The sequence below is a fragment of the Zingiber officinale genome, chromosome 3A, assembly GCF_018446385.1.
Source record: "Zingiber officinale cultivar Zhangliang chromosome 3A, Zo_v1.1, whole genome shotgun sequence".
Classification (NCBI taxonomy): Eukaryota; Viridiplantae; Streptophyta; class Magnoliopsida; order Zingiberales; family Zingiberaceae; genus Zingiber; species Zingiber officinale.
Genome location: NC_055990.1, coordinates 42,072,418 through 42,082,940, shown reverse-complemented (window position 1 = coordinate 42,082,940; position 10,523 = coordinate 42,072,418).

The window sequence follows — 10,523 nt, the reverse complement described above, 5'->3', positions numbered from 1 at the left end:
TTTATTTAAATAATCCCTCTTCTACTTAGTTATTTAAATTGAGGAATTTTAACATGCACACACATCACATCACACATCACAGCACATAAAATAGCATATAAGGCAATAAACATGAAAATAAAATTTCCAACTATTATGACCTCATCCAACGCTGTCCTCCAATATGCCGCCAATGGATCGTTGTCCTCCAATGTGCCGCCGATGGATCAAGTCATCGCGTCTATCTCGCTTCCTTCTCCGCCGTGCCTCTGGTCCTCAAAATAGTACCACGCATAGGAAGGATACACGCCGCAACAAAAATAAAATTTTACATATATCGATCCTATATTCCACAAAGAAATTTACATGTAATCTAGATCGAACAGAATGTAAAACAACAATAATAATAATAAAGCAACTGACCGTATTTAATTATTACAATCATGCACACACAACCACCTCAACATGCTCGAGGGTTCGAATCACACACAAACACACAAAAAGTCATAATAGTTGGATCTAGGATGCCTGCAACCACAGAGTTAATCTATCTAGCACATTCTACTATTATCCGACCTAAATTTATGTATGAGCAGTGCATAATTTAACCGAAAACCAATCACACAGAACTAGAAAACATGCTCTGATACCACTTGAAGGGCGCTGGAATTTCGTTCTGTTTAAATTTCCCACATAAAAAAATTGTACAAGTAAAGAACTATTCCTAGCAACCCGCACGTTCGATCATACATGTGTTTGGTCAATCAAGTAAGTTCTTGAATGATCAAAGCACACTTTGATTGAAGTACAAGATCGCTAGCCTCTTGTGTTAGTATTCAAAATCGACACGAAGAAAACAAAACCAATTACGCAACAGAATTAAAGAACTAGTTGTACCTTTCTTCGTAGTTAAAGACCTCTTGATCTTCTGCCGTATTCCTCTCCTCTTCTTGGACGTCGTGTGAGCGGCGATCTACCAAGAACAAAACCACCCTCCTTCTCTTCTCTTCCAAAACCGCCGACCACAAAGTTAAACCAAACCTGGTTATGGATGGGTGGATGCGAGGCTTTATATATATAGAGGCTACAACAGGGACCTAGAGGAGGAATTAGTTTGGGCCTCCTAATGGACTTGGGTTTCTCGTGTTCGCCCCGAACACCCAACTCAAGTCCATCAATAATAACTCATATCACTAAAGGGTTATTATTAAACTACCGTACCAATCCCATATTACAATATAGGATCCTTCTGTAACGACCCAATTTTCCTCATTAGGAGTTCTAAAAGTTCTTAAAAATATTTAGAAATACTTTAGAAATATTCTAGATATTTTTAGAAATTTTTATGTATTTTTTGGAGGTCGTTTGGTATTTTTACTAAACGAAAGAAGTTTCGACAAAAAAATGTCCAAGCCGAGGTTCGAACCAGCGACTCTTGACCCGGTCAAAACACAGCTAGCCAACTGTTCTACAAGCATTTTGTGAACAAATATGGAACGAGATATATATAAGTTATAATTGAAACCAAAGATACCTAATTGAAATAAAAAGGGGGTTCGGCATGATTCGAACCCGCGACTCCAACCACGAGCCAAGTCGCGGCTGACCAAGTGCTCTAACCATCAGTTCTGTTTAGAAAAGGTAGGAAAATTTACTTAAGGAAGTTAACAGAATTCGGGAATTTAAAAGGAACGAAGGGCTTGATAATTTCCTAGGACTGAAACCTAATTTCCCTGATCTCTTACTCTCTCGCACAACAGAGGCAGCTCGGGCGAAAATAAGCCGCAGCTAGGGCATGATTCCGGCAGTCGGCGGGTGGCTAACTTGGGGAGGTTCTTCACCGTCGTGATCCTTGCGTCGAGAAGGAACCGTGAGCAGAAGAAGGAGTCGAAGCTTGCAATTTCCGCAAGCCCTAGAAGTTGTTCCGGTTGTGGGTCAAAGAACAAGGGTAAGTTGCTACTCACCTGCGGTAGGATAGCTTCGAAGTTTATTTCTTGTTCCTTTTCTTATTCCCGAAGCTTTGGATGAAACCTAGGGTTGTGTTGTTGCCGATTGATGGAACGTGAGATGATTTGATTTCTTCCCGTGAGGTTCTTGTTTTGGATTGAGGGATTCTGTGATGATCTTGCTTCGTTTCGTGTTCCTATGAGGTTCTCGTTTTTATCTTGTTTTGTCTACAGGTTCTACTCTTGTTGATGGGTAGTGTGACTATGCATTTGTTTTAGAATGCTGTTCTTTTGTGTTGTCTGATCGTTGTAGATTTTTGGAATTGGGTTTACCAATTTAAGGTGTTTTTCTACTCTCCTGGATATGCTCGGATTCTAAAAAGGTTTCTTTGTGTTTTTGTGCGGAGCACTATCTGGATTTCAATTGAAGTTCTTATGAAAATGTATGCCCTATGGTTTTTGGGAGTTTATTTTCCTTTGTTTTCTTTATGCGAGTAAAGTTATGGATTAATTAGAGTTCCTTTATTTGTTATGGGAAGGATTATGTGCAGGAATTTTAGATAAAGGATGGTTGGTGTTAGTTGCTATTGTTTCCTTATGGATAGATTGAGATGTGGTATTTTTCGTATTAAATGCTATTTCATTACTTCCTCAACATGTTTCGTGGTATAAGCACTGTTTAGATTTAGGTAGTTTACTGTTATAGATTGTTTAATTATATGTTAGAAGTATTAAAAGATAACAAGTATTTTACTTTTATCAGTGGCACTATGCCGGACTCCCAGTTGTCCTTGGGTTGGGCTCCCATAGTCGTCCCTAGGTTTAGATAACCTAGTAGTAACGGCACGGCTGACGGTCGACGACCCGAGGGTCGCCAAATGGGCCGCCAAATGGGTCGGGTCGTTACAATAGTAAACCCTACTAGATTCGGGACTAGCTACCTTGGGTCTAGTTAGGGATGCGCGCATAGCAAGTACAGTTGTCGGGCCCAAGAAGAAAGTTGATTATTATTTTGAAGTATTATAAGTATAAGCTTTTGAACAAGTAAAACAAGTTTTTACATAAGTATAAAAAGTATTAAAGGATAAGTTTTAAACAAGTGAGATAAAAGAATAAGTTTAGAACAAATGAATTAAGTTTCACTTTGTTTTATAATCAACAAGTTGAGTTTTCTTTTATGCTAGCATGTTATTTGCTATTAGAAGAGCATGAGTACCTTTACATGTTTAGCATTTCAGTGTGTTTGTTTCTTTTACTAGTAGATGAGCATGAGTAGTTTTCCTTTTGAGCATTCAGTTTGAGTTTTCAGTATATTCACATGCATATCAAGTTTTTGTGAGTTAGATAGCGCTTACTAAGCATTTTGCTTATAGATTGCATTTCCTCTTACTGCAGATAAAGGAAAGGAAAAGATTTAGCAAAGGGAGGCAACAAGGTGGCGCGGATGGTGTGTGATGCCAGGACTATGGAAGTCTTGGGACTTAGTTTAAGAATTTGTTAGATTAATTCTGTATATAGTGTTGGTGCAGCGGAGGCCGGCAAGAGGGGGGTGAATTGTTGAAAACACAAAATAAAAATACCCTCCTCGGATTTCAACTCAATTAATGCAATAGTAAATAGGTAAAGGCAGAAATAAAATTAAACTAAGCAAGGAAATAGAAATTAAGTAGAAAACAAGATTTAACCTGGTTACAACCAAGGAGGTTGTTAATCCAGGGCAGTAAGAAAAAGCTCAGTAGAAAAATCTCCTTTGCTGAAGGCGGAGAAGCCTTTTACACTTTGGAAGCTTAGAACTATTGCTAGGAATGGCTACACAATGATTGCTTGAGTTGTTGTTGAATTCCTAGCTCCAGGGGCCTTTTTATAGCTCCTGGAAAGTCTATCTCGAGGGTCCAAGGCGCCTCCAACAAGGTTTAAGGCGCCTCCAACTCGATCTGCGGATAAAACTTTATCCGCAGCGCAAACGGTCAAACTGGACTGCTCAAGGCGCCTTAAACAATCATTCAAGGCACCTTCAATGTGTTCAAGGCGCCTTCAATGTGTTTAAGGCGCCTTCAAGGTTACTGCTACAGTAATTTCTGCTACAGTAATTTCAGCCTCTTTTGTCTTCTTTTCTTCTCCTCTTTAGCTTCCGAAGCTCCGTTCTTTTGGGTGATTGCGACCAACCGGAATAGGGCTCACCCGAACCCAATTCCCGGCCTTCTCCTCGAGCAGCCTTCCGTCCCGGCTTAACGTCCCTCGAACGCCGCGCACGCTCTTCACGCCCACCGGAGTACTCTTCCGCAGCTCTCTCGTCCTTCGGACGCACCAAGCCCGTCGGCTCCCTTCCCGTGCTGTCCTTCTCGCTAGCTGCGTCTTCCGCTCGACTTCCTGTGCTCCTAAGCTCCTGCACACTTAGATACAGGGATCAAACACAGCAGGACCTAACCAACTTGGTTGATCACATCAAAACTACCACGGGGTCCAACATATAGGTTGATAAGAAAGTGTTGGAGTAAGAAGTCGTATTTTATTTTGTTTCCGCTATTCATTACTTGCATAATTTAATTTTCTTTTGTGTGTTTGATATATGTTCCAGCCACCTGTGGCTGATGTATATTATGTTTGTATCTCAGTTTAAGGTCACCGGTACAGGGGAGACTCTGCCGAAATTTTTCGGTAGAGACTCCTCGTGGTTTCGATCATACCGGTTAAGTAGAGTTAGTAGTTAAGTAACGGTCATCCTTAGAGTGTAGTAGTAGTAAGAAGGGTGGTCGTTACAGTTGGTATCAGTGCAGTTCCCATTCTCCCGCATCACACATCAGCACCATCTTTGTCGTCTTCAAGTAAGAAAGTATTTAATTTTTCTTTTATGCTTTTCCTTATTATTTGCGGTATAGAGTATCTGCTTATATGCGCTTAAGTAAGAAGAAAATTCTTGTTTTATTTTTCTATGTTTTGATACATATGCTTAGGAAGAATAGAGACGATTTTAGTTTTGTTTCTCTCCTACATAATTAGATGTCAAGAAGAGGGCGTCCCCGTACCGTTCATACTGAGGATTGAGCACAGGAGAACGAAGAGCCCAGAATAGCTGAACCAAATCTCTCTGAAGTTGTTGCTCAACTTTAGAGACAAGTGGAGCAACAAGTGATCGTCAATCTGATGGCGAATCAGCAGCCAGTCTCTCCCACTCCAACTATCAATGTGAGACTCCAGTGGTGACTGAGGTACCACCAGCCGCCCTGGAAGTCCCCACAGCACCTAGAAGATAAGAAGCATATCTGATACTGTGGCTGAAGCTGAAGCCAGAAAGTTTCTCAGGCATGACTGAGCCCTGGGATGCTCAGGCTTGGTTTAAGACACTGGAGAGCACCATGGAGCTTCTTGACTGGCCAGAAGTCGAGAAGGTCAAGTGTGCCTCTTTCTGCCTATCAGATGATGCTCGTATGTGGTGGGAGAGAGTTAAGAGCAAGAGGTTGGTCAATCGGATGAGCTGGGCTGACTTCGAGACAGAGTTTTACGAAGAATTCTTCCGTCAACGGATCACCAATAAGCATTTTGAGGAGTTTATAGAATTTAGACAAGGCGACCTGTCGGCGGAAGAAGCAGTAAAGAAATTCAATAGGCTAACCCGTCTCTGTCCAGAGCTAGTAAGTACGGAAAAGGAACGAGTAAGAATGATGCTCAGGATGCTGAGACCAGTAATAGCACTTAATGTGAGTAGTGGAACTCACCAGCCCCAGACTGGCGAAGAGCTGGTCAGCAGAGCATTAGTCACTGAGCACTGTCTGGACAGCATCAAGGCACAATGAGCGCAACACAAGTCGGTCAAGATGGAGGACAAGACAGCAGGGAGTCAGAAGCCCCAGGCGAGTGAACAGAACGGGAAGGGTAAAGATAATAAAAGGAAACGATGGAATACAGGGGGTAGCCAAGAGGGAGGTCCAGCAGACAAGCAGACCAAGTTTTCTCCCTGCCCTAAATGTGGGAAGATGCATCCAGGTGCCTGTCTTTTGTGTACAATCGGATGTTATTCATGTGGCCAAGAAGGATATCTGGCTAATGTATGTCCTAACAATTTTAAGGCACCTCAGCAACAGTCAATGTAGTATGGAGACGAGCCTACACAATTACACCACATGACAACATCACTAGAGGGACCCTATCTCAGTCAGGGATGGTTGGAAGCCCCACTCGTTCCAACCAATGCCAGAGTATTTTCTCTCACTAGGGAAGAAGCTGCCGGTGCCCCACAGTAGTCACAGGTCAAATAACTATCCTTTAGCATTTAGCTACCGTCTTATTTGATACTGTGGCTACCCACACTTTTGTGTCAATTTCTTTTACTAAATTTAACAAATACCCACTGTCCAGAATTATTCTAAGTTCGAGGACGAACTTTTTATAAGGTGTGGGGGATTGTAACGACCCAATTTTCCTCATAGGAGTTCTAAAAGTTCTTAAAAATATTTAGAAATATTCTAGAGATTTTTAGAGTATTTTAATGTAAATTTTGGAGGTCGTTTGATATTTTTACTAAACGAAAGAGGTTTCGACAAAAAAATGTCCAAGCCGAGGTTCGAACCAGCGACCCTTGACCCGGTCAAAACGCAGCTAGCCAACTATTCTGCAAGCGTTTTGTGAACAAATATGGAACGATATATATATAAGTTATAATTGAAACCAAAGATACCTAATTGAAATAAAAAGGGGGTTCGGCAGGATTCGAACCCGCGACTCCAACCACGAGCCAAGCCGCGGCTGACCAAGTGCTCCAGCCGTTGGTTCTGTGTTGAAAAGGTAGGAAAATTTACTTAAGGAAGTTAACAGAATTCGGGAATTTAAAAGGAACGAAGGGCTTGATAATTTCCCAGGACCGAAACCTAATTTCCCCGATCTCTTCCTCTCTCGCACGACAGAGGCAGCTCGGGCGGAAATAAGCCGCAGCTAGGGCACGATTCCGGCGGCCGACGGGTGGCTAACTCGGGGAGGTTCTTCACCGTCATGATCCTTGCGTCGAGAAGGAACCGTGAGCACGAAGGAGTCGAAACTTGCAATTTCCGCAAGACCTAGAAGTTGTTCCGGTTGTGGGTCAAAGAACAAGGGTAAGTTGCTACTCACCTGCGGTAGGATAGCTTCGAAGTTTATTTCTTGTTCCTTTTCTTGTTCCTAAAGCTTTAGATGAAACCTAGGGTTGTGTTGTTGCCGATTGATGGAACGTGAGATGATTTGATTTCTTCCCGTGAGGTTCTTGTTTTGGATTGAGGGATTCTGTGATGATCTTGCTTCGTTTCATGTTCCTATGAGGTTCTCGTTTTGATCTTGTTTTGTCTACAGGTTCTACTCTTGTTGATGGGTAGTGTGACTATGCATTTGTTTTGGAATGCTGTTCTTTTATGAGGTCTGATCGTTGTAGATTTTTGGAATTGGGTTTACCAATTTTAGGTGTTTTTCTACTCTCCTGGATATGCTCGGATTCTAAGAAGGTTTCTTTGTGTTTTTGTGCGGAGCACTATCTGGATTTCAATTGAAGTTCTTATTAAAATGTATGCCCTATGGTTTATGGGAGTTTATTTTCCTTTGTTTTCTTTATGCGAGTAAAGTTATGGATTAATTAGAGTTCCTTTATTTGTTATAGGAAGGATTATGTGCAGGAATTTTAGATAAAGGATGGTTGGTGTTAGTTGCTGTTGTTTCCTTATGGATAGATTGAGATGTGGTATTTTTCGTATTAAATGCTATTTCATTACTTCCTCAACATGTTTCATGGTATAAGCACTGTTTAGATTTAGGTAGTTTACTGTTATAGATTGTTTAATTATATGTTAGAAGTATTAAAAGATAACAACTATTTTACTTTTATCAGTGACACTGTGCTGGACTCTCAGTTGTCCTTGGGTTGGGCTCTCATAGTCGTCCCTAGGTTTAGATAACCTAGTAGTAACGGCGCGGCCGATGGTCGACGGTCGACGACCCGAGGGTCGCCAAATGGGCCGCCAAATTTTCAATAGTAAACTCTACTAGATTCGGGACTAGCTACCTTGGGTCTAGTTAGGGATTCGCGCATAGCAAGTACAGTTGTCGGGCCCAAGAAGAAAGTTGATTATTATTTTGAAGTATTATAAGTATAAGCTTTTGAACAAGTAAAATAAGTTTTTACATAAGTATTAAAAGTATTAAAGGATAAGTTTTAAACAAGTGAGATAAAAAATAAGTTTAGAACAAATGAATTAAGTTTCAATTTGTTTTAAAATCAGCAAGTTGAGTTTTCTTTTATGCTAACATGTTATTTGCTATTAGAAGAGCATGAGTAACTTTACATGTTTAGCATTTCAGTGTGTTTGTTTCTTTTACTAGTAGATGAGTATGAATAGTTTTCCTTTTGAGCATTCAGTTTGAGTTTTCAATATATTCACATGCATATCGAGTTTTTGTGAGTTAGATAGCGCTTACTAAGCATTTTGCTTATAGATTACATTTTCTCTTACTGCAGATAAAGGAAAGGAAAAGATTTAGCAAAGGGAGGCGACAAGGTGGCGCGGATGGTGTGTGATGCCAGGACTATAGAAGTCTTGGGACTTAGTTTAAGAATTTGTTAGATTAATTCTGTATATAGGTTGATAAGAAAGTGTTGGAGTAAGAAGCCGTATTTTATTTTGTTTCCGCTATTCATTACTTGCATAATTTGATTTTCTTTTGTGTGTTTGATATATGTTCCAACCACATGTGGCTGATGTATATTATGTTTGTATCTAAGTTTAAGGTCACCGTTACAGGGGAGACTCTGCCGAAATTTTTTGGTAGAGACTCCTCGCGGTTTCGATCATACCGGTTAAGTAGAGTTAGTAGTTAAGTAATGATCATCTTTAGAGTGTAGTAGTAGTAAGAAGGGTGGTCGTTACAGTTGGTATCAGTGCAGTTCCCATTCTCCCGCATCACACATCAGCACCATCTTTGTCGTCTTCAAGTAAGAAAGTATTTAATTTTTCTTTTATGCTTTTCCTTATTATTTGCGGTATAGAGTATCTGCTTATATGCGCTTAAGTAAGAAGAAAATTCTTGTTTTATTTTTCTATGTTTTGATACATATGCTTAGGAAGAATAAAGACGATTTTAGTTTTGTTTCTCTCCTACATAATTAGATGTCAAGAAGAGGACGTCCCCGTACCGTTCGTACTGAGGATCGAGCACAGGAGAACGAAGAGCCCAGAATAGCTGAACCAAATCTCTCTGAAGTTGTTGGTCAACTCCAGAGACAAGTGGAGCAACAATTGATCGTCAATCTGATGGTGAATCAGCAGCCAGGCTCTCCCACTCCAACTATCAATGTGGAGACTCCAGTGATGACTGAGGTCCCACCAGCCGCCCTAGAAGTCCCCACAGCACCTAGAAGACAAAAAGCATATCTGATATAGTGGCTGAAGCTGAAGCCAGAAAGTTTCTCAGGCATGACTGAGCCCTGGGATGCTCAGGCTTGGTTTAAGACACTGGAGAGCACCATGGAGCTTCTTGACTGGCCAGAAGTCGAGAAGGTCAAGTGTGCCTCTTTCTGCCAATCAGATGATGCTCGTATGTGGTGGGAGAGAGTTAAGAGCAAGAGGTTGGTCAATCGGATGAGCTGGGCTGACTTCGAGACAGAGTTTTACGAAGAATTCTTTCGTCAACGGATCACCAATAAGCATTTTGAGGAGTTTATAGAATTTAGACAAGGTGACCTGTCGGCGGAAGAAGCAGTAAAGAAATTCAATAGGCTAACCCGTCTCTGTCCAGAGCTAGTAAGTACGGAAAAGGAACGAGTCAGAATGATGCTCAGGATGCTGAGACTAGTAATAGCACTTAATGTGAGTAGTGGAACTCACCAGCCCCAGACTGGCGAAGAGCTAGTCAGCAGAGCATTAGTCGCTGAGCACTATCTGGACAACATCAAGGCACAACGAGCGCAACACAAGTCGGTCAAGATGGAGGACAAGACAGCAGGGAGTCAGAATCCCCAGGCAAGTGAACAGAACGGGAAGGGTAAAGATAATAAAAGGAAACGATGGAATACAGGGGTAGCCAAGAGGGAGGTCCAGCAGACAAGCAGACCAAGTTTTCTCCCTGCCCTAAATGTGGGAAGATGCATCCAGGATCCTGTCTTTTGGGTACAACCGGATGTTATTCATGTGGCCAAGAAGGACATCTGGCTAAAGCATGTTCTAACAAGTTTAAGGCACGTCAGCAACAGTCAATGCAATATGGAGACGAGCCTGCACAGTTACATCACATGACAACATCACTAGAGGGACCCTATCTCAGTCAGGGATGGTTGGAAGCCCGACCCATTCCAACCAATGCCAGAGTATTTTCTCTCACTAGGGAAGAAGATGCCGGTGCCCCACAGTAGTCACAGGTCAAATAACTATCCTTTAGCATTTAGCTACCGTCTTATTTGATACTGGGGCTGTTGGTGCGGTTAGCACTAACGATTTAACCTTGGCTTTGATGAATGACAAATCAAGTTAAGTTAGTTTGTTGTTGTCTGACACTTTGATCAAGTATGCAGGAGAAGTCCAGACAGGTCGATGGGCTGACCGGATGTCTGGCATGAAGCCCAGCTAGTTTGACGGGCTGACCAGA